The sequence below is a fragment of the Ceratotherium simum genome, chromosome X (genome assembly GCF_057802395.1).
Source record: "Ceratotherium simum simum isolate JZ-2026a chromosome X, ASM5780239v1, whole genome shotgun sequence".
NCBI classification, from domain to species: domain Eukaryota; kingdom Metazoa; phylum Chordata; class Mammalia; order Perissodactyla; family Rhinocerotidae; genus Ceratotherium; species Ceratotherium simum.
Window position 1 is genome coordinate 84,758,105 of NC_141940.1, and position 23,347 is coordinate 84,781,451.

General features: G+C 39.6%; 1 long non-coding RNA gene across 1 annotated transcript; it reads left to right on the forward strand.

The window, feature by feature from the left end:
- Positions 1–183: 183 nt before the first annotated feature.
- On the forward strand, positions 184–22,578 carry LOC147911916 (uncharacterized). The gene is made up of 4 exons (XR_015550577.1): positions 184–335; positions 3,529–3,722; positions 3,834–3,906; positions 18,132–22,578. It is a non-coding gene; the product is annotated as an uncharacterized LOC147911916 (long non-coding RNA).
- Positions 22,579–23,347: the final 769 nt, after the last annotated feature.

Here is a 23,347-nt window from a genome sequence, read left to right on the forward strand (position 1 = left end):
TTTTAGATTTACAGAAATATTGCTAAGATAATACACACAGTTACCGTATACCCCACAGCCAGTTTCCTCTACTGTTAACATCTTACATTAGTATGGTACATCTGTCACAATTGATGAACCAATATCAATACATTATTATTAACTAAAGTCCATACTTTATTCAGATTTCCTTAGTTTTTACCTAATGCCCTTTTTCTGTTCCAGGATGCCATCCAGGATACGACATTACGTTTAGTCATCATGTCTCCATAGGCTCCTCTTGGCTGTGACAGTTTCTGAGGCTTTCCTTGTTTTTGATGACCTGGAGTCATCAACATTTGAGGAGTACCGGTCAGGTATTTTGTAGAATGTCCCTCAATGGGGATTTGTCTGATGTTTTCTCATGATTAGACAGGGGTTATGGGTTTGGGGAAGGAAGACAGAAATTAAAGTACCATTCTCATTGCATCATATCAAGGGTATGTGCTATCAATATGCCTTACCACTATTGATCTTAACGTTGAGCACCCAGCTGAGGTAGTGTATGTCAGGTTTCTCCACTGTAAAATTACTCCTTCCACCCCCCATCCTTTCCATACTGTACTCTTTTGGAAGTAAGCCACTTAAGTGTAGCCCATGCTTAGGGAGTGGGGAGTTATGCTCCATCTCTTTGAGGGGGGAAGTAGCTACATAAATTAATTGGAATTCTCCTGCGAGGAAAATGTGACTATTCTATGAGAGCTTTTAAGGTGCTGGAATTGACAGGCTTTAGATATAGGAAAAGAGGGATTGAGAGAAGTCAGGGATGGCTGCCAGGTTCCTGTGGGACCTTTGGCAAGACCCCTTCTCTCTCTGGGCCTCCTCTGTGAAATAGTTGGAATACCAGCTCTTGGACATACTCCATGTTTCTGATAAATGTTTTGAGGAGAGCATGGAGGCTTGGATGCCTCTGGTTCTGACCTGGGACCGCACTGTCAGAAGTGAGTAGAGGAGACTCTGGCCCAGAAAGGAAAACATCTTCCCTCAGGACCAGAGCTGAGAGTGCAGGATCCTGAGTCAAGGCATCTTGTGCAGAGGGAAGAGACACCTATGTGCAATATCAGGAGCCAGTCCCATTGAGCATGTGGTGAAGTGAAGGCAGGGGGAAAGCAGCAGGGGCTAAGGGCCTGGAGTGGGCCAGGAAGAGGTCAGCTTGGCAAGAGGATCACAGCCAGTCTGAGAGACAGATGGCCAGGGTACCCTTGCCTCAATCTGCTCTGCATCACAACGTGACCCCCTCACCCTGCCTAGAAGGCCTCAGTTTTCCCATCTGCAAACTTAGGCTAATCATGCTAGGGGATCAGCCCAGGAGAAGCAACCTGCCTAAGATCCCAAGATAGAGTCTAGCCTTGAAGCAGACCTCTGAAGCCTAGCCTTCATCATGATCTTCCCTGATTCCTCTCTGTCCCCCTAATCAAATCCTCAGCCCCTTATCCTGGCATTTGAGGCTCTTCTTCACCCATCGTGTCAGAGAGAGCCTCTGGCTTCAGGGACACTGTTAGGAGCCTATTATGGGATTCTAATATAGTTGGCCAGGGTGCTCATGTCCTGGGCTGAGGCATGAGAGGAGAGGATGTTCTTTGCCTAGAGTGACATCTTGTTCCCTGTGCCCTCCCTCCTCAGTGTGTGGTCTGGTTTCAGGTCCTGCCCATTCTGGGCTTCCAAAAGGGAGGGCTATTCTAGATGGTCTTTAAGGTTACATCCAACTCCAAAATATAGTCTTTGCTGAAGACCAGAGAAGATGGGCCCCATTTGCTGGGATCCTAAACAGAAACCAAGAGGAGGATGAGGAGTCGTGGACCCAATGTGCCCTAGGGCCTGTTCCTAGCTGAAGCTACTTGTCTTTGTATCCTTCACCCCACTTCTCTGCAGCAGAGGACCCTACTCCTGGGGGTGAGGTTCCCAGGATCTCCTGGGGCCAGACCTTTAAAGTGCCACCCACTTCTGTGAACAAAAGCAGACTAGTAGGGACAAAACTAGATTCAGGAATATTCCTCCTTCTTAGGTGACTAAAAGGGCCAGCACTGGCTCCCTCAGTTGGGGGTGTGGAGGATGGTTAGAGAGAAATCCTGTTATTCATTCAGTAAACATTTATTGAGCACCTACTGTGTGCCTGATACTAAACGGGTGATAGGGATACAACAAAGAAACATGATAGACCAAGTCTTTGTCCTCCTGGAGCCCAGAGTTTTAAATGTCCACCCACATTTTTTGTGGATGGACCTGTTTGGTGATCTGGTGAAGGCTATAGACCTTTTCTCAGAAGACAATATCTTTTAAATGCATAAAATAAAATACCTAGAGTTACAAAAGAAACTGATTTACTGAAATACAGTTATTAAAATATGGAAAAAGCAAATATGTGCTATAGTAGTGTATGTGCTCCTGGTTAATCCATTAAATCATAAGATCTAATGGAGGGTCTAATGACTATCATTATTTTAAAATAGAGATGAGATTACATGATATTTCAAAATATCTGCAACATCTATAATGTGATATGAAAATCTCTGTGATTTCTATTGGTGACAGAGTCACAGGTACTACTACTACTATGGTTAGTTACATTCTTTACTGAAAAAAATGCTAAATTTCAATTAGAGAAGAGTGAAAATAAAGATGTAATTTTTTTTCCCATCCAAATTCATGGGCCCCTCCAAACCTTCTTCCTGGACTGGATTGGAGGTCTGTGAACCCAAATTAAGAACTCTGGTAATAGGAAGGGCCTTTGTGTCTCTCCTTCCTTCTTAAACAGCTTTCGTTTGGAGGACAGGAACCTGGGTTTTATTCTGGGTCTTATTGCTATGTGACCTCAAGCCAATCAGTTTGCCTCTCTGGGCCATAGTTCCCTCAGTCTGAAACAATGGGAAAGGCAAGAATTGGGAGGGGAGACCTTAACTATTTATGCTCTAGGCAATTAATTATCTTCTCTCACTTAATCCTCACAACAACATTGTCAGGAAAGATTTTTAAATTATCTTCCCATTTCACAAATGGTTAAACTGAGGCTCCTAGCAAGGTTGTCGCTTGACCAATGTCTTAGTAAGTAGAAGGGGCTGGTGGGTGACTGGTCAGACCCCCATAACCACCTCATCCTCCATGGATGAAATTAGGAACTACACTCAGTTTCAGTAAGAGAAACCTGGCTTAGAAATCCCTGCAGGTGGGGGTAGAGCTATGGGAAATCGGGGGCAGAGTCGTGTCTCAGCAGAGTCCTGGCTTACGCAAGGTGGCTCACGGAGAGTAAGATGTCAAGAAGCCAGGAATCTGCCATTGTTCAGTGAGTCACGCCAGGCCCCACTTTGGGCTTCGCGCCTGCGTGATCCCAACTAACCTCAGGAAGCCCTGTTGAATAGACTGGCAAAGAGCAATGACGAGTCCTCGTCTCCTGGCCAATCCTCATACAGGGTGGGCTTGGCTCGTAAACCAATCAAAGACGCCCGAAGGGGCGGAGTTTTCCTGGCCTGGATCCCGGCCTGGGGGGTAAAAATAAAGTGTTTCCGTCTCCAGCCAATCCCAGGGAAGACGGGAGGACACTCTTCCAATGGGAGCCCGGGAGCCGTCCGTAGCGGTGGAGGCCTGCGACCCCGCTCTCGTTCGAGCCGGCGGGAGGGACGTGTCCAGGGTGTTCGCGAGATCCAGCTGCCGGCCCCTGGAATCTGCTCGCGTGCAGCAGCGGCAGCGCCGAAGGCCGGAGGTGTCGGGTGAGACGCTGTAAAGACGCAGGTCGGGGGCGCAAGGGAAAGAGGCTGGGCCGAAGCGCGTGAAGGGTGGGATCTGGGCGAGCTTTTACCTGAGCGGCCTCTCAACCCTAGGTCAGCGGGTTGCGGAGGATCGTGCGGGTAGCAGAGGGAGGGGAGTGCTCCTGCAGCCCCGGACGGCGACCAGGTGAGTACCCTGCGGAGCCCACCGCCCGTGCCCGCCCTCCGAGCCCCCCCGCCCCGCCCTCCTGTCTCTTCGGAAACGGTTCTGTGCAGGTCTGCAGTTCACGTGATCGTCTGCATGCGTGTCTGTAAGTCTCCATCTCTCTCTTGCTCTCTCTCCCTCCTTCTCTCTGTCTCTCTCTCGCCCCTCCGTCCCTCCCTGCCTCTCTGTCTTTCTCTCTCTCTCTGCTCCTGCCCCTCTGTCGCTCTTTCTATCTTTCTGTCCTTCTCCCTCTCTGAGACATACTAGACAGCCCAGACCTAGAAGGCTGAATCCTGACCCTACCAGTTAAAACTAGCCATGAGACCTTGAGCCATCTGCTTCACCCATCTGGGCCTCAGTTTCCTCGTCTGTCAAATGGAGGTCTAATAATTTCCACCTGAGGCAATACATGTGCATCACTTGGCCCGGCGCCTGGCCTCTAGAAAATTTTCAATGAATAATGACTGTCGTGATTGAAAAGAATATTCTCTCTCTTGGTCTTTGGCTTTGTTTTCTCCTTGTCTGTCTCTGACCCTCCCCCCATTGTTTCTTCTTTCTGAATGCTTCTGTCTTTCTCTGTTATTGTTTTCCTCTTTCTACCTGTCTCTTTTCCACCCTTTAACAGGTTAGAGGTGCATTGTTTATAGCAATAGCTTGGCCTGAGAGAGTCTATGAGCTTAGCTTGGGGCTCTGGACTGTTCTGTGCGTAAAAAATGGAGCCTGGCCTTGGGCTGCTTCTGGCCTCATTGAGAAGAGAACCCTCTTTTGTTCCTCATCCTTCTGTATTAAATAGGTAGATACCCCAGGGTGGGAGTAACTTAGATGAAAAAGTGGATCAGGCGCTTTATTCTGTATCGTTAGTCACCGCGAGAAGACCAGGGGTCTGCTAGTTACATCCCCATACAGCCCTAGACGCCCTGTCTTCTGTCCCCATCCTGAAATCCTTTGACTAGGCCTTCTGGAACCCACCTTCGGTCATCAGCAAAATCCCCTCCATTCATACCTTGGCTTCTGAATAGTCCCTTTGTTTTCTTGCCATGCCTTAGTGGTTCTCATACTTGTTGGACCCAACACTCCATTTTTGTAATGTGTATTTTGAAACACCCCCTACACTATTCTGAAATGAAGTGCATAGATAATAGAATCTGTCTACACACATAATTCCCCCAAACCAAATAATGTCCTAATTGTAATATAAAAGAGAGGTAAAGGAAGAGTAATTTATAGTAAAACAATATTTATTTCAATATGTAAAGGCTGGGATATAATTCCACTAGAAGGCATAATGAAATGGTCTTACACATAATGATACTTGTACTTGGGAATGTGACAGTACACATGTGTTGATCGGTGACTCAGAAACCACAGGTAGGGTGATGTGATTTTCCTAGATGATGAACAATTCTTCATAAAGTTCTAAACAAAGTGCAGTCTTCCCTCAATTTATATGGTTGTTAAATTTCTGGAAAAGTCAGTATATATTGAAATCTATGATCTGGCCTCCATAACCTCTCTCACCTTATCTCCTGCCACTCTCCCCACTTGCTCCGTCTGTTCCACCCATACTGGCCTCCTTTATGCTACTTAAACATGTTAAGCACACTTCCACTTCAGGGGCTTGTACTGGGCCATCCCCTGTACCTAGAATGCTTTTCCCCCAAATATCCGCAAGGCTCAGGCCCTCACTTCCTTCCATCCTCTCCTCTCCTCAGGTGTCACTTTCTCAACGAGGCCTACCCTGACCATCCTGTTTAAAATTGCAGCTCTCCCCTAGCACATACCCTGCTCTATTTTTTCCATAGTGCTTCTCACCCTCTTACATAATTTACATCTTTATTATGTTTGTCATTTATTGTCTGACTCTCACTCAATTGTAAGCTACAGAAGGGCAGAGATTTTTGTCTTTTTTGTGCCCTGATGTATCCCTATTACCTAAAACAGTGCTTGGCACATAGCAAGCTCGCTCAATAAATGTTTGTTGAATGAATAAATGAATGCATGAACAGGTTTTGCACCTACATGATTGCCTGGGGAGGCATTCTAAACCTGTATGGAACACAGCACAATTCTTTGCTGTGTGGAGCTGTCTTGTGCACTGTAGGGTGCTGAGCATCACTGGTCCATGCCCACTAAATGTCACTAGTGATCTCAAACTATTGTGACAGTCAAAAATGCCCACGAACACCCCTTGACTGTCTACCCCCCTACTAAGAACCAGTGCTTGAATAGAAATTTGGCTTGCCCCTGAGCACTCTGCTCCTCCAGCAGCCCCCTCATCCCCCTCTTACCAGGATGCCAGGAGATGGGGGTAGGTGTCCTCGATGTAGCTGCCCTTCCCAGAGATTTTCTCTCCTTCTTCCTAAAACAACCTTATTTTTTAGAATTTAAAAAATTTTTATTTTTAAATAATTTCAGACTTTTAAAAAGTTGTAAAAATAGTACAAAGAATTCCCATATAGCCTTCACTCACATTCTTCTAATGTTAAATTATACAACTACAGTTCAGTTATCAAAATTAGGAACTTAACATTGGTATAACACTATATATATATTTTTTGTGTGTGAGGAAATCAGCCTTGTGCTAACATCTGCCAATCCTCTTTTTTTTTTTTTTGCTGAGAAATACTGGCCCTGGGCTAACATGCATGCCCATCTTCCTCCACGTTATATGGGACGCCGCCACAGCATGGCTTGCCAAGCAGTGTATCGGTGCACACCCGGAATCCGAACCGGCAAACCCTGGGCCGCCGCAGTGGAGCGCGTGCACTTAACCGCTTGCGCCACCGGACCAGCCCCTGCTATAACACTATTAACGAAAGTACAGCACTTATTCGGATTTCATCCGTTTTTCCACTAATATCATTTTTCTCTTCTAGGATCTAATTCAGGATTGCATTTAGTTGTCGTGTCTCCTTAGGCTCTTCCAATCTGGGACAGTTCTTTAGTCTTTCTTTGTCTTTCATGACTTTGATACTTTTGACGAGTCCTGGCCAGTTACTTTATAGAATTTGGATTTGTCTGATGTTTCCTTGTGATTATAGTTTAGTTATGTAATTTTGGCAAGAGTACCACAGAAGAGATGTGTCTTCAGTGCTTTAAATCAGGAGGCACATGATGTCAGTTTGTCTCAATACTGGTTTTGTTCACTTTGACTGTTTAGGGTAATGTCTGACAGCTTTCTCCGCTATACTCTTTTTTCTTTTGTAATTAATAAGTAATTTGTGGAGAGATACTTTAAGATTATGTAAATATCAACCACCTCAATCTCAAATATCAATCTCAAATCATCAGATTATACCATCACCCACCCCTCTGTGTTATAGTCAGATACAGACATAGACACCTACCTGCCCCCCATCACACCTCATTCCTAGAAGAATTTAGCTGCTAGCTCACTGTCCCTCTCTATAACACTACCTCAGTCCTACTTCTTGGTGATTTTAATATCCTCATAGATGACCCTTCCAATGTTCTTGTCTCTCAGTTCTGTGATCCATTCTCCTACAATGCTCTTGGCTTTCAACCCCACCTCAGCCACCCACTCCGATAGTCTTACCTTTCTTCTTATCAGTACCTCTGACTCCATCATCTCCATAATCTCAGTTTCAGGCATCCTGCTATACAGCCAGTACCTCCTGGCTGGGGTGTGCTAGCTCACTCCCTCTAGCACCCAAACTCCAACAATCCTCCAATGTCACTGGCACTGAATGTTTTCACTACCCTTTACTTCCTCCCTGTTCCCATGTCCTTCCTTTAATCAGCTTAGATTCCGTGGTTCATCATTATAATCATTCCCTTGCATACATCCTCACTTCCCTTGCCCTCTGTCACTTCAGCATACTTACCTGGCAAAACCCTAGCCCTGGTTGAATCCAACTCTCTGCCTGCTCCACTGTTCTTCCCTAGGCCATTCACTCTCCTACTTTCCTAAATGACTATTTTATACCTTCTCTCTCTTTAAATCTCCAATACCTCCTCTCCCATTCTATACTTAGGCTGCATACTTGACCAAAAAATTAAAACCATCAGAAGAAACCTCCACAGATTCCCACCACCACATCCAACCACCAAACAGCATCTGTACTCACATACTCTGCCTTCTCTGTTATTATGGATAAACTATCCCTGCTGTCATCAAAATCCAGTTCCTCCACTTTGGTGCTAGATCCCATCCTGTCTTACCTCCTTGAGGACATTGCTCCAGCAATTTTCCCCTCTTGACAAGATCATTCCCATTAGCACACAGAAATTCTGTTATTGCTCCTATCTTTTTGTTACAGCTTTATTGAGATATATTTCACACATAAAATTCACCCCTTTAAAAGGTACCATTCAGTGGTTTTTAGTATATTCACGGAGTTGTGCAACCATCACCACAATCAATTTTAGAACATTTTTATCCTCCCCCAAAAGAAGCTTCATACTCATTAGCAGTCACTCCCCATGACTCCCCTTCCCCCATCCCTAAGTAATCATTAATCTACTTTCTCTATCTATTGATTTGTCTAGTCTAGACATTTCATATAAATGGGATCATACAATATATTAGTCTTTATGACTGGCTTCTTCTTTCATTTAGCATAATGGTTTTGAGAATCATCCTTGTTGTTGCATGAGGCATTCCTTTTTATTGCCAAATAATATTCCATTGTATGGATATACCACATTTTGTTTATTCCTTTGTCAGTTGATGGACATTTCAGTTGTTTTCATGTTTGGCTATTATGAATAATGTTGCTCTGAACATTTGTGCACAAGTTTTTGTGTGGATATATGTTTTCTTTTCCCTTGGGTAGATACCTAAGTGTGGAATTGCTCGGTCATATGGCAAATCTATGTTTAACTTTTTGAAGAACTATCAAACTGTTTGCGAAAGTGGCTGCACCATTTTATATTCCCATCAGTAATGTATGAGGGTTCCAATTTCTCCATATCCTCACCAACACTTTTTATTGTTTGTTTTTTTTTATTATAGCCATCCTAGTGTGTATGAAGTGGTACTTCATTGTGGTTTTGATTTGCATTTCCCTAATAACTAATGATGTTGAGCATCTTTTCATGTGTTTATTGGCTATTTGTATATCTTTTGGAGAAATGTCTATTCAAATCCTTAGCCCTCGGCCCGGTGGCGCAAGCGGTTAAGTGTGCGCGCTCTGCTGCGGCGGCCCGGGGTTCGCGGGTTCGGATCCCAGGCGCGCACCGATGCGCCGCTTGGCAAGCCATGCTGTAGTGGCATCCCATATAAAGTGGAGGAAGATGGGCATGGATGTTAGCTCAGGGCCAGTCTTCCTCAGCAAAAAAAGAGGAGGATTGACAGATGTTAGCACAGGGCTGATCTTCCTCACAAAAAAAAAAATAAATAAATCCTTAGCCCTTTTAAAATTAGATTATTTGCCTTATTGTTGAGTTGTAAGTGTTCTTTATATATTCTGGATACAAGTCTCTTGTCAGATATATGAATTGCAAATCTTTTCTCCCATTCTGTGGGTTGTCTTTTTACTTTCTTGATGGCGTCCTTTGATGCACAAGTTTTTAATTTTCGTAAAGTCCAATTTATCTATTTTTTGTTTTGTTACTTGAGCTTTTTGTGTTGTATCCAAGAAACCATTCCATTACCCAAGATCACAAAGATTTATTCCTGTGTTTTCTTCTAGGAATTGTATGATTTTAGGTTGTTGATCCATTTTGAGTTAATTTTTGTATATGGTATGAGGGAGGGGTCCAAATTTCATTCTTCTGCATCTGGATGTCTAGTTGTCCCAGCATTTTGTTGAAAGAATTCTTTCCCTCACTGAATTCTCTTGGCAATGTTGTCAAAAATCAACTGACCATAAAGAGTAAATGTAAAGGTTAATTTCTGGACTCTCAATTCTACTCCATTGATCTGTTACGTCTGTCGCTATGCCAGCCAACACTGTCTTGATTACCGTAGTTTATGTGTAGTAAGTTTTGAAATCAGGAAATGGGAGTCCTCCAACTTTGTTCTTCTTTTGTAAGACTGTTTTGGCTGTTCTAAGTCCCTTGCATTTCCATATAAATTGTAAGATCAGCTTGTCAATTCTGCAGAAAAGCAGCTGAAATTTGTATAGGGATTGCACTGAATCTGTATATCAATTTGGGAAGTATTGCCATTTAACAATATTAAGTTTTCTGATCCGTGAACATGAGATGTCATTCTATTTATTTTTTTTTTAAAGATTTTATTTATTCATTTTTTTCCCCCCAAAGCCCCAGTAGATAGTTGTATGTCATAGGTTCGCCTCCTTCTAGTTGCTATACGTGGGACTCGGCCTCGGGTTGGACGGAGAAGTGGTGCCTTGGGGCGTGCCCGGGATCCGAACCCGGGCCGCCAGCATCAGAGCGCGTGCACTTAACCGCTAAGCCACGGAGCCGGCCCTGTCATTCTATTTAGATCTTCTTTAATTTCTTTCAGAGATGTTTTGTAGTTTTCAGTGTGTGAGTCTTGCCCTTCTTTTGTTAAATTTGTTCCTGAGTATTTTATTCTTTTTGCTGCTATTATAAATGGGATTATTTTCTTAAATTCACTTGCTGATTGTTCATTGCTAGTGTACAGAAATACATTTGATTTTTACTTATTGATCTATCCTATAAGCGAGTTCATTGCTGAACTTGTTTATTAGTTTTTTAGTGGATTCCTTAGGATTTTCTGTATACAAGATCATATCATCTGCAAATAGAGATAATTTTGCTTTTTCTTTCCAATCTGGATAGCTTTTATTTCTTTTTCTTTTTATTGCCCTGACTAGACCTTCTAGTACAATGTCGACTTGAAGTGACAAGAGCAGACATCCTTGTCTTGTTCCTGATCTTAGGGAGAAAGCATTGAGTCTTTCTCCATTAAGTGTAATGTTAGCTGTGGGTTTTACATTATCGAGTTGAGGAAGTTCCCTTCAACTCCTAGTTCTCTGAGTGTTTTTGCCATGAATGGGTATTGGATTTTGTCAAATGCTCTTTCTGCATCTATTGAGATGATCATCTGGAATTTATGCTTTATTCTATTAATATAGTATATTACATTAATTAATTTTCAGATGATAAACCAACCTTGCATTCCTGAAATAAATCCTACTTGGTCATGTTATATAATACTTTTTATATGTTGCTGGACTTGGCTTGCTAGTATTTTGTTGAGGATTTTTATATCTATATTTATGAGGGATATTGGTCTGTAGTTTTCTTTTCTTATGATGTCTTTGATTTTGGTATAATACTGGTTGCATAGAATGAGTTGGGAAGTGTTTCCTCCTCTATTTTTTGGAAGAGTTTGTAAAGGATTGATGTTTTCTTTGTGTGTGTCGTATGTCTTTTCTTTGTTCTTCAATTCCTCTCTTCCTTTGTGTTAAGTAGATATTTTCTACTGTAACTTTTTAATTTCCTTGTTAACTATATATTTTTTGAGTTAGGTTTTTAGTGGTTGTCCTGGGGATTACGATTAACATCTTAACGTGAAACAACCTACTTTGGATTAATTCTAACTTGATTTCAGTAGTATATAAAAACTTTGCTCCAGTATACTTCTGTTCCCTCTCTCCTCCTTTGTAGTATTGTTATCATATAAATTACTTCTTTAAACTTTATAAGCCCAGCAACACAGTATTATTATTATTGCTTTATGCAGTTCTTTTAAAACAGATAGGAGAATAAGAGTTACAAATAAAAATACTTTCTTTCATAATACCTATGCAGTTACCTTCAAGTCACTACTTAGTGTCCTTTCATTTCAGCCTGAAAGTAGTGTTTCTTGAGGGATAGGTCTGCTAGCAACAAATTCTTTCAGTTTTTGTTTATCTTAACTTCTCTTTCATGTTTAAAGGACAGTTTAGCTAAATATAGAATTCTCAGTTGTCAGTCTTTTTCTTTCAATATTTTGAAGATGTCATCACACTGTCTTCTGGCCTCCATGGTTTCTGATAAGAAGTCAGTGGTTAATCTTATTGAGGATTCCTTATATGCAATATGTCATTTTTCTCTTGCTGCGTTCAAGATTTTCTTTTTGTCTTTGACTTTCATCAGTTGCACTATGATGTATCTAGGTTTAGATCTCTTTGAGTTTATTCTACTTGAGTTTCTTAAATGTATAGATTAATATTTTTCATCAAATTTATGATGTTTTGGCCCCTTTCTCTTCCTCTTGCCCTTCTGGAACTCTTATTATGCATATGTTGGTACTCTTGATGGTGTCCCACAGGTCTGTGAAGCTCTGTTTCCTTTTCTTCATTCTTTTTTCTTTCTGCTTTTCAGATTGGATAATCTCTATTGACCTATCATCAACTTTACCCTTTCTCTCTTCTGCCAGCTTAAACTATTGTTGAGCCCCTCTAAGTGAATTTTTAATTTCAGTTATACTTTTCAACTCCAGATTTTCTATTTGATTCTTTTTTATGATTTCTATCTCTTTATTGATATTCTCTTTGGTGAAACATTGTTCTCATACTTTCATTTAATTCTTTAGATATGGTTTCCTTTAGTTCTTTGAAAATATATATTTTTTTGGTGGGGAAGATTGGCCCTGAGCTAACGTCTGTTGCCAATCCTCTTTTTGCTTGAGGAAGATTCGCCCTGAGCTAACATCTGTGCCCATCTTCCTCTATTTTGTATGTGGGTTGCCGCCACAGCATGGCTTGATGAGCGGTGATCCAAACCTGCGAACCCAGGCCATTGAAGTGAAGTGTGCCAAACTTAACCACTATGCCACCAGGCCAGCCCCTCTTTGAAAATATTTGCAATAGGTAATTTAAAGTCTTTGTCTATTAAGTCCCAAACATAGGTCTCCTCAGGGACATGTTCTGTTGACTGCTTTTTTTCCTGTATATGTAACATATTTTACTGTTTCTTTGCATGTCTCATAATTTTTTGTCAAAAACTGAACGTTTTGGATGCTCTATTCTAACAACTCAGGTATCAGACTCTTCCACCCTCGAGGTTTGTTGTGTTTCTGGGTTTTGTGTGTGTGTGTGTGTGTGTGTGTGTGTGGTTTTTGTTATTGTTATTTTTCTTCTTCTTTTTTTTTTTTTTTGGTGAGGAAGATTGGCCCTGAGCTAACATCCATTGCCAGTCTGCCTCTTTTTGGTGAGGAAGATTAACCCTGAGCTAACATCTGTGCCCACATTCCTCTATTTTGTATATGGGATGCCACCACAGCATGGCTTGATGAGCAGTACATAGGTCTGTGCCCAGGATCCGAACCTACAAACCCCGGGCCACCGAAGCAGAGCACATGAACTTAACCACTACGCCACCAGGCTGGCCCCTAATTGTTATTTTTCTTGTTGCTGTTTATTTGTCTAGTGACTTTTCTCAACTAATTCTGTGGATTCTGTATTCCCTGCATTATGTGGCCCCTGAGTTCTCTGCTAGCTTATTTTTTAAAAGTTCTTGTTTTTATTCTTAAGCCTAGATTCCTAGGGGTCACACCTGGGTAAGTATAATTTGGTGGCCAGCCGGTGATTGGTCAGATTTCCTCAAATACCTTCTCTATATGCCTTCTACCCTTTGCCAAAGGGATCTGTGTGAGAAGGCATGCCTTCAAACTTCAGCCAGCTTACAAGGCAGCCTTAGCTTTCACATTCTGCTTGCACAGAGCCTCACCGTCAGCCATAAGGGCTTGACTTGGGCCCTCTCCTTTTCTAGCTCTTTCTTGGGCATGCACATAGCCTTGAGTATGTGCACAGCCCTTTAGATCCCGAGGAATATGCCAGAGCTTTTCAAAGTTCCCTATGGTTATGTCATTCTCCAGGATTTCCTTTTAGATTTCCAGCCAAAGCAGTCAGACCTCTCTGTTGTCTGGAATTTAGTCAGCTTTTGACTACTGCACTAGTGAGCTGGAGAGGAAGGGAGGATGGGAATAGCCACAAGTCAAAATGTCACAGAACCCACTGTCTTACCCAGATTCAGTAGTTTCTCTTGGATAGATGATTTTCACTTCATTCTATGCTTTTGGTCAATTGCCACAGTTTTAAAATGGTTGATTTTAGCTGGTTTGCCCATATTTTCATTGTTTTAGAGGGATAGCTATTTCACCAAAGTCCTCAGTCTCCCATCCTATTGATCTCCTATTGCTCCCATCTTTAAAAGAATTTTTAATTAAACTCTTCATCCCACATCCCCTTGCAACTATGACTTTATTTCTCTATTCCCCTAACAGCAAAACTCTCCAAAACAGTTGTGGTTCCTCACTTCTTCCTACTCTTCTCTCATTCTCTGTTTGTTCATATAAAATATATTAGATATTTAATAAAAGAATATATACATTACATACATGAGTTACAAAGATAATAATATAATGAAAACCCAAGAACTCACAGCCCCACCTAAGAACAATGTTAATAATGGCACCTATCCCTATGTCATTTTCTGTCCCATTCCCCAACCCCCTGCCAGAAATTACCACTTTCCTAAGTCTTGTGTTTAACATTTTCTTGCTCTTTTTGATTTTTTTTTCATGTTTGTGGAGATGCTTAACCAATACATTGTTTATTTGGCTTGGTTGTGAGCTTTGTAAAAAATAGTATCATACTATGTGTGGTCTCCTGTGACTTACTTTTTTCACTCATTATTGTGTTTCCAAGATTCACCTATGTTTTGCATGTAGCTGTAGCTCGTTCATTCTCAGTACTGTATAGTATTTCATTGGGTGACCATAAAACAAATTATTCATCCATTTATCTGTTGATGGACATATGGGTAGTTTTCAGCTTTTTGCTCTTATGAAGGGTGCTACTATGAACATTCTTGTACATGGCTCCTGGTACACATGCACACCCATTTTTCTAAGGCATATACCTAAAAATGGAATTGCTAGTTAATAGGACATGTAAACATTCAGCTTGACAGGATTTTGCCAAAATGTATTTTAAACTGATGGTACCAATTTACACATCTTTCAGCAATTTATAAGAGATCCCGTTGATCTACACCGTAATCAATACTTGATATTGCCCCACTTTTTAATTTTTGTCATTATAGTGAGTGTAAAGTGATATCTCATTGTGGACTTAATTAGCATTTTTCCAGTCACTAATGTGATTGAACATCTTTTCATGTTTTATTGGCCATTTATGTTTCTTCTTCTGTGAAATGACTATTAATATCTTTTGCCCATTTTTAAAATTGGTATTTTAATCATTTTTATTGATTTGTAGGAGTTATTTAATTATTTAGATATTCATCATTTGTCAGTTATATGTATTGAATATGTTCTCTCAGTTTGTGGCTTTTTTCTTTCCTTATGATGTCTTTTCATGAGCAGAAATTTCTAATTTTAATTGAGTTGAATAATTCAATCTTTTCTCTGTAGGCGGCCCTTTTTGTGTGTTGTCTTCTCTGACCTATGATCATAAAGATATTCTTTATTTTCTTCTAATAAAAGTTTAAAGGTTTACCTTTCACATTTAAGTCCTTAGTCTAACTGGAATTGATTTTTGTATGGTGTAAGGTAGGGAGCCAGTTTCATTATTTTCCACATGGATAGCCTAATGATCTGAAGTGCCACCTCTGTCATACATGAAAATTCCATATATGTATAGGTCTGTTTCTGGGATCTCTGCTATTGGCCAGCTTTTTGTCCCTGAACTAGTACCACACTACCTTAATTACTTTAGCTTCATAAAGAATCTTGATATTTGATAGAGCAAAATCTTCCCATTCTGTTCTTCTTCAGCAGTATCATATATTCTTGGCTCTTTGTTATTTCAAACACACTTCAGCATCAGCTTGTCATGTTCTACAAAAATGTTGGAATTGCAATGAATCTATAGATCAGTTTCAAGAGAACTGATATGTTTATGATGTTGAGTCTTCCTAGCTATAAACATGATAGATCCTTTCATTTTAAATAAATTCTTGATTGTTTTTTGGTAGAGCTTATAATTTTCTGCATAAGGCCTTGCATATCTTGTGCTAGATTTATTCCTTGATATTTATGGGTTTTCCTATTATAAATCAGATCTTGTTATTTAACATGTTTTATCTCTTTTGCAGGTGTATAGAAATGAAGTTGATTTTTTATATTGATATTATAGCTGTTCACCTTGCTAAATTTTTATTATTTTTAAGCAAACTTTTTATTTTAGAATAATTTTATAGTTATAGAGAAGTAAATAAAGAGATAGTATAGAGAATTCCTGTATACTCCTCACCGTGGTATATTTGTCAAATCTAAGAAAGCAACATTGGTATATTACTATTAACTAAACTTCAAACTTTATATGGATTTATCAGTTTTCCCACTAATGTCCTTTTTCTGTTCTGGGATCCAATTCAAAATACCACATTGCATTTAAGTTGTCATGTCTCTTTAGCATCCTCTGGTCTATGACAGTTTTTCAGTCTTTCCTTGTTTTTCATGACCTTAACAATTTTGAGATTTAACGTAGAATGTTCCTTAATTTGGATTTGTCTGAAGTTTTCCTCATAGTTAGACTGCAGTTGTTTTTGGAAAGAATACCACAAAGTCGAAGCGCCTTTTTTATCACATCATCTCAGGAGTATGTGATATCCCCATGACATCACTGGTGATATTGACCTTCATCACTCAGTTACAGTGGTGTTTGCCAGGTTTCTCCACTATAAAGTTGCTATTTTTCCCTTTTTTATTCTCTGTTCTTTGGAAGAATCTAGCCCACCCTCAAGGAGAGGAAGAGGAATTAAGCTCCACCTCTGAAAGGGGGTGTATTTACATATATTATTTTGAATTCTTCTGTAAAAAAAAGATTTATTTCTTCTTATTTACTTATTTATTTCTGTGTTTACTTATTTGTTCAGTCACTGGTTCATATGAGTATGAACTCATGCATATTTATTTAATGAGTTGAGTTATAAATCCAATACTGTGCTATTTGTTTCGTTGCTCAAATTGCTCCTGCTTTGGCCACTGGGGGTTCTTTCAGGTTGGCTTCTGTGTCCCTTTGACATGCCCCCATCCTTTTGTTTTTGAGCACTTCCTTACTTGCTGGCACTACAAGATGCTTCCTACTCATCTGATATTTCCCTGTCCCAACCCTAGAATTGACGATTTCTCAAGGAGCCCTGGTTCCTTTTAAGTTGTCTGTATATTCTTTTGTGTTTTCTATGTTGACAACCATATCAGCTATATATAATGACAGTTTTGTTTTTACCTTTCCAATCTTTATGGCTTTATTTTTCTTGTCTTACTGAGATGGCTAGGACCTCCAGCACAGTGTTGAATACAAAAGATGGTAGTGGGCATCCTTGTCTTGTTGGGTATTTTAGAGGAAACACTACTAACTTTTTCCTATTAAGAATGATATTTGTGTAGATTTCTACAGGTTTTATCAGATTAAGCAAGTTCCATCCTGTTTCTGTATGCTAAGAAGTTTTTATTATTGTTTTTAAATTATGAAAGGGTGTTGAATTTTTTGTCAAGTACATTTTCTGTTTCTTAGGATGATAATGGTGTTTTTCCTCCAATAATCTGATAATGTAGTAAATGATGTTTATAGATTTTCCTCATGTTAGACCACCTCTGCATTTCTGGTATGAACACAACTTGGTCATGATTTTTTTCCTTTTTATACAGTACTAGATTCAGTTTGTTAGTATTTTGTTTAGAATTTTTGTATCTGTGTCTGTGAGTAAAATTGGTCTTTAATTTTCCTTTCTCATGGTGTCCTTAGTTGCTTTTGTCATCAAGTTCTACTAGTATCGTAGAATGAGTCAGTATTCTGTCTTTTACAATATATTGGAAAGTACTATATGACTTCAGAATGATCTGTTTAGTAGAATTCTCCTGTAAAACCATCTTGGTCTGGTGTTTTCTTTTTTAATATTGAATTAGTATTAAACTTCTAAATAAAATCTTTTTAAAATTTTAAGTGAGAAACTTGAAATCTGCTTCCATAACATGTTTTTTTAATATCAGGTTTTATGCTTGAAATGGCAACACACAAATCCTGATCAAGACTTTTTAATGATGTGTTCTTCGAATTCTTAACAATCAATATCAACAAAAATCTTCCTTTGTACAATTAAGTGATCAAGTATTTAAAAGCAATTTTTAAATTGTTCAAAAATGTTTAACAATTGAAATGATATCTAACAGCTTTTCTTTTTGTTTCACTGACAAATATATTGGTAAAATTTCTTGTGATAACGTGATTAGATTTCAAATCCAATTGAACTCTTTCATATTAATTATTTCAAAATAATGATGAAGCTCTTATTTGCAGAACATGCATCATTGTTAGAACCATCACCCTGCAGCTAGCTTGGACACCATTAAAAGGGCTCATCAGCTGCAAACGGATAGAAGTATCTGATATTCATGAAGACAGAGTTTTAGGGCTTCTACCTGGAGCTACACTCTCCAGAAGCCCCTGCTTGGACTCCGTGCACCCAACCAGTCACAGCTTGGACTGTATGTGGTGTTTCTTGGCAACTGGAACAGACTTCTCCAGCAGCTCCACAGGCCCCTTGTCCTCAGTGAGCAGAAGACTACAGAAGCTGGCTACTGAAGAGGCTGTCCAAGTCATAGAGCTCCTCCTTGGCCCTGCTTAGCACATTTACCACAGAGCAGTAACTGAGTGCTGGATGTTACTCATTCATGCTCACCACCTTCAGGGACTGCAGAGGGATTTGTCAGATCCCATTTCACTAAAGGCCACCCTCTAAGGATCTCCACAGGAGGCTGCCCATAGAGAGAGGTGGCCTACCTAGGGTCTCCACTGCCTTAGGTCCTATGTGGACACCTCCACGGCTGAGGGTATCAATATCTCTTCACCTACCTGTAATCCACATACTGGAAAATTCTGCCTCCTGTTATTTTCTGTTCTTTGTGTTTTTGGTAGGAAGACTTTTAACTACTGCTTAAATTCCTTTAGTAGTTAGAAGACTATTCAGGATTTCTTTTTCTTCTTGAGTCAATTTTGGTAAGTTATAGTTTTCTAAGAATTGGTCCATTTTGTCTGCATTCTCAAATTTATTGGCATAAAGTTCCCTCATTGTTTTTATTCTCTGCTGTGTATAATCTGTAGTTATGTCTCCTTTTTCATTGCTGATATTGGTTATTTGTGCCTTCTCACTTTTTTTCTTGATCAATCTCACCAGAGGTTTGTCTATTTTATTAGTCTTCTCAAAGAACCAACTTTTGGCTTTGTTGCTCCTTTCTATTGTGTCTTTGTTTTCTATTTCTTTAATTTCTGCTCTTATCTTTTTTGATCTCCTTCCTTCCACATTTTTTGGATTCATTCTGTTGTTCTTTTTCTAATTTCTTAAATTGGACACTGAGCTCATTAATTTTCAGCCTTTCTCGTTTTCTAATTTGTGCATTTAAGGATATAAATTTCCCTCTCAATACTGCTTTCTACAAGTTCAGGTATGTCATATTTCATTATTGTTCGGTTCCAAGTACTTCAACATTTCCATCATGGTTACTTCCCTGACCTGTGTATTATATAGAAGTGTGTTTTTAAATTTCTAAATGTTTGGGGATTTTTTAATTTATTTCTTTCTTATTGAAATCTGTCTTAATTGCATTATGGTCACAGGATGTGGTCTGTGTGATAACAACTCTTTGTAATTTATCGAAACTTGTTTTATGGCTTAGCACATGATCAATATTTTTTAATGTTTCCTATGTGTTTTATAAGAATGTATGTTCTCTAATTGTTGAATATAGAGTTCTACTTGTCTTTTATCAAAAAACTTGTCTTTTATCAAGTTTCTTAATTGTCCAAATTTTCTATATCTATACTGATTTTTTTGATCATGATATTGATCAATAATTGTAAGAGGTATGTTAATATTCAACTAAGATGGCGAATTTGTATATTTCTCCTTATAGTTTTTTTTACTTTATATATTTTGAGGCTACTTTATTATAAATATTCAAATTAAGAATTTTTCTATATTCCTGGTAGATATGTAATAACCCTCTCTATTCCTGATAATGCATTTTTTTCCTTGAAGTCTATTTTATCTTACATTAGTATAGCAACACAAGGTATTTTTCTTGTTAGGATTTGTGTGGTATATAATTTTCCATCCCTTTACGTTTCAGCATCTTCATGCCCTTATGCTTTAATTATGTCTCTTGGGAATGGCATATAGCTGGACCTTTAAAAAAATCTAATCTGATGATTTCTGTCTTTTAATGGGCAAGTTTAGTCTGTTTACTTTTTGTTTGTTTGTTTGTTGAGGAAGATCAGCCCTGGGCTAACATCCGTGCCCATCTTCCTCTACTTTATATGGGACGCCGCCACAGCATGGCTTGACAAGCGGTGTGGCAGTGCACACCCAGGGTCCGAATCTGTAAACCCCGGGCTGCCGAAGCGGAGTGCACGCACTTAACTGCTGCGCCACTGGGCCGGCCCCTAGTCTGTTTACATTTACTGTGATATATTTGGACTTGTTGCTATCATCATACTTTTTTATTTCTATTTCCTACTATCACCTTTTCTTCGCTTCATTTTTCTCTTTTCTTGCCTGCTCTTTTAGTTTTGAGATTTGTTTGTTTGCTTTCTTATTCAATTTCTTTTCCTCTTTCAACTTCCTTTCTTATTTCAATTCCTACTGTTTGGAATTTACATATTCCTTTTCTATTCTTTCTCTGGTTATCCTTGAAATTTTACCGTGCATGTTTAACTTATAAGGTCTAAAGTTAAGCAGTATTTTAACCTCCCTGTTGAATATTGCAGGAACCTTAGAAACCTTCAACTCTAGTCATTCCTCTCTTGACCACATGTTAGTGTTTTGAGTATGTTAGTTTGTTCCTTTTTTTTCTAACCTTAAAAATTATATATCATCTTTTTTTAAAGATTTTATTTTATTTATTTTTCCCCCCAAAGCCCCAGTAGATAGTTGTGTGTCATAGCTGCACATCCTTCTAGTTGCTGTATGTGGGACGCGGCCTCAGCATGGCTGGAGAAGCGGTGCGTCGGTGCGCGCCCGGGATCTGAACCCGGGTCGCCAGCAGCGGAGCGCGCTCACTTAACCACCAAGCCACGGGGCCGGCCCAAAAATTATATATCATCTTTAGTATTATTTTATATAGACAGTGTTTGCTTGGATTTACATGCATACATTCATGCATCTCAGATCATCATTCTGGGATCATTTTCCTTCATTATAAATACAATGTTTAGATGCTCTTTTAGTACAGGTCTCATGGTGTTAAACTCTCCCAGTCTTTGTTATAGGTAAATGTCTTTATTTTATCCTCATTCTTAAAAGATATATTGTTATAGGTATCTAGAAGTCTGCTGTCAGTCTAATTGCTGTTTTTTGTAGGTGTTTTTGTTTTCTTATACTCTAGCTACTTTTAAGATCTTTCCTCTCTCTCTCTTTTTTTTTTTTTTTGCAGGAGGATGTGCAGGGGGTTCTGCAGTTTCATTTTAACATGTTTAGAATTCATTTCTTTTTTATTTATTCTACTTTGGAAATGTGCTTCATGCTTCTGGATTCATGTTTTTCATAATTTCTGGAAAATTCTCATCTATTATCTCTTCAAATATTGCCTTTCTTCCATTCTTTCTATATTTTCTTTCTCAGAATCAAGTTAGTCATATTTTGGACCTCTTCATTCTATCTTCCATATCTAGTAACATCTCACTGATATTTTCTATCTCCTTGTCTTCCTGCACTTCATTCTGGGTAATTTCTTCAGATATATCTTTCACCTTACTGGTTCTCTCTTCAGCTATGTCCGATCTGCTGTTTAATCTGTCCACTGAGTTTTTTTATTTCAACAATTGTTTTTTTCATTTGTACAAGCTCTATGTATTTCACTTTCTAATCTACCTAGTCATCCCTAGTAGCCTCTTGTTACTTGCTCATCCTTGTGGTTGCATCTATTATTTCTTTAAGCATTTTATACAATTTTTGTTCAACCAATAATCACTGTTTGCATAAGTATAGCATTATAAATGTTGTTCACATCTAAACCACATAGTATACTCTTGATTACAAACCCTTTGTTGTATACCTTTTTGTTTTCCTAGTAATTGTCTGTTTTTTTCCTTTTGCCTACTGTTCTAATACCTATTACTAATTCTTCTTTAAAAATTTTTAAAAATCCATATCAGATTATGTCCCTCCTCTGCTCAAAATTCTCCCATGGCTCCCAGCTCCCTCAGAATAAAAGCCAAAGCCCAAACCATGGCCCAAAAGTCTCTACACAGTCTGGTTCCCATCACCTCTCTGATCTTGTCTCTTATCACTCTCCCCATTACTCACTCTTCTCCAGCCACACTGGCGTCCTTGCTGTTCCTCAAACACGTCAGGTACCCTCCTTCTTCAGAACCTTTTTACTTGCTATTCTCATTGCCTGAAATACTCTTCTTCCCAGGTAATGTGATGACTTGCCCACCCACTTCCAGTATGCTCAAATGTCACCTCCCTAGAGAAGCATTCCATGACCAGCATGTCTAAAATAGCACCATTCACCAGCACTTTCTATCCCCTTATCCTACTTTATGTCTTATGTTTCTCTACAAAGCACTGATCACCACCTGCTATATTTTATATTTATTTATTGTGATTAGTGTTTGTCTCCCCCCAATAGCCTGTAAGCTCCACAAAGCAGGGACTTTTGTTTTGTTCACTGCTGTATCCCCAGTGCCAAGAAGAACAGTGCATAGTAATATTTAGTAGACACTCAATAAATATTTGTGGAATAAACTGAATGAATGAATGAATGAGTTAGTCTGGAGGATAGAGAGAGAAATGCATTGAGAGCTAGGCTCTGCATGAAGGCCTTTCATGCCATGATAAGGAGCTTAGCTGTCATTGTTCAGAAGGGATGTGAAGAAGCAGCGAGGATAACTCTTGAATTCTTTTGAGAAGCAAGTTTACAGTTGGTAGGGTGGTGACAAAGCCCCATGTTCTCTATGATTGGCTCTATACCCTGGGGCTCCTGAAGGTGGACCTGCCTCTTTCTCAAACAGCCTTCAAACTGCTGTGTTGTGATGCTTGCCTGTTACTTGGTGAAAACCAAAGCCCCAGCTCTCCTTAGGCCTTCTGATCCTAGCTAGGACCCGCCTTTCTCCTGCCCTATGAGGAACTGTTTCTTGGTCCCCAGGCCAACCCATTAGACTTTTTCTGTGGTACTTAGTGGGGGATGGTACAGAAGCTGATACAAAGTCTGGCACATAGTAAGTGCTGTTATAATGGTGGACACCACAGGAAGGTAAGTTTCAGCTCAAGAAAACTTTTTTCCACTGTCAAGGCTGCAAGAGGTTGTGAGGTTTTAGTCCTGACTTTCTCCTAACCCCCTTGGGGACCAGCATGGCTTCAGTGTTTCTGTCTGGATACCAATTCTGTTGTCTAATGTGTGACCTACTCCCCTGGTTTTTTGTCATCCACTAATTTCATCAGAATGCCATCAATACACACAGGTCCCTGTGGCACGCAACCAGAGACCTCCCTCTCCAGGCCAACATCAATTCAT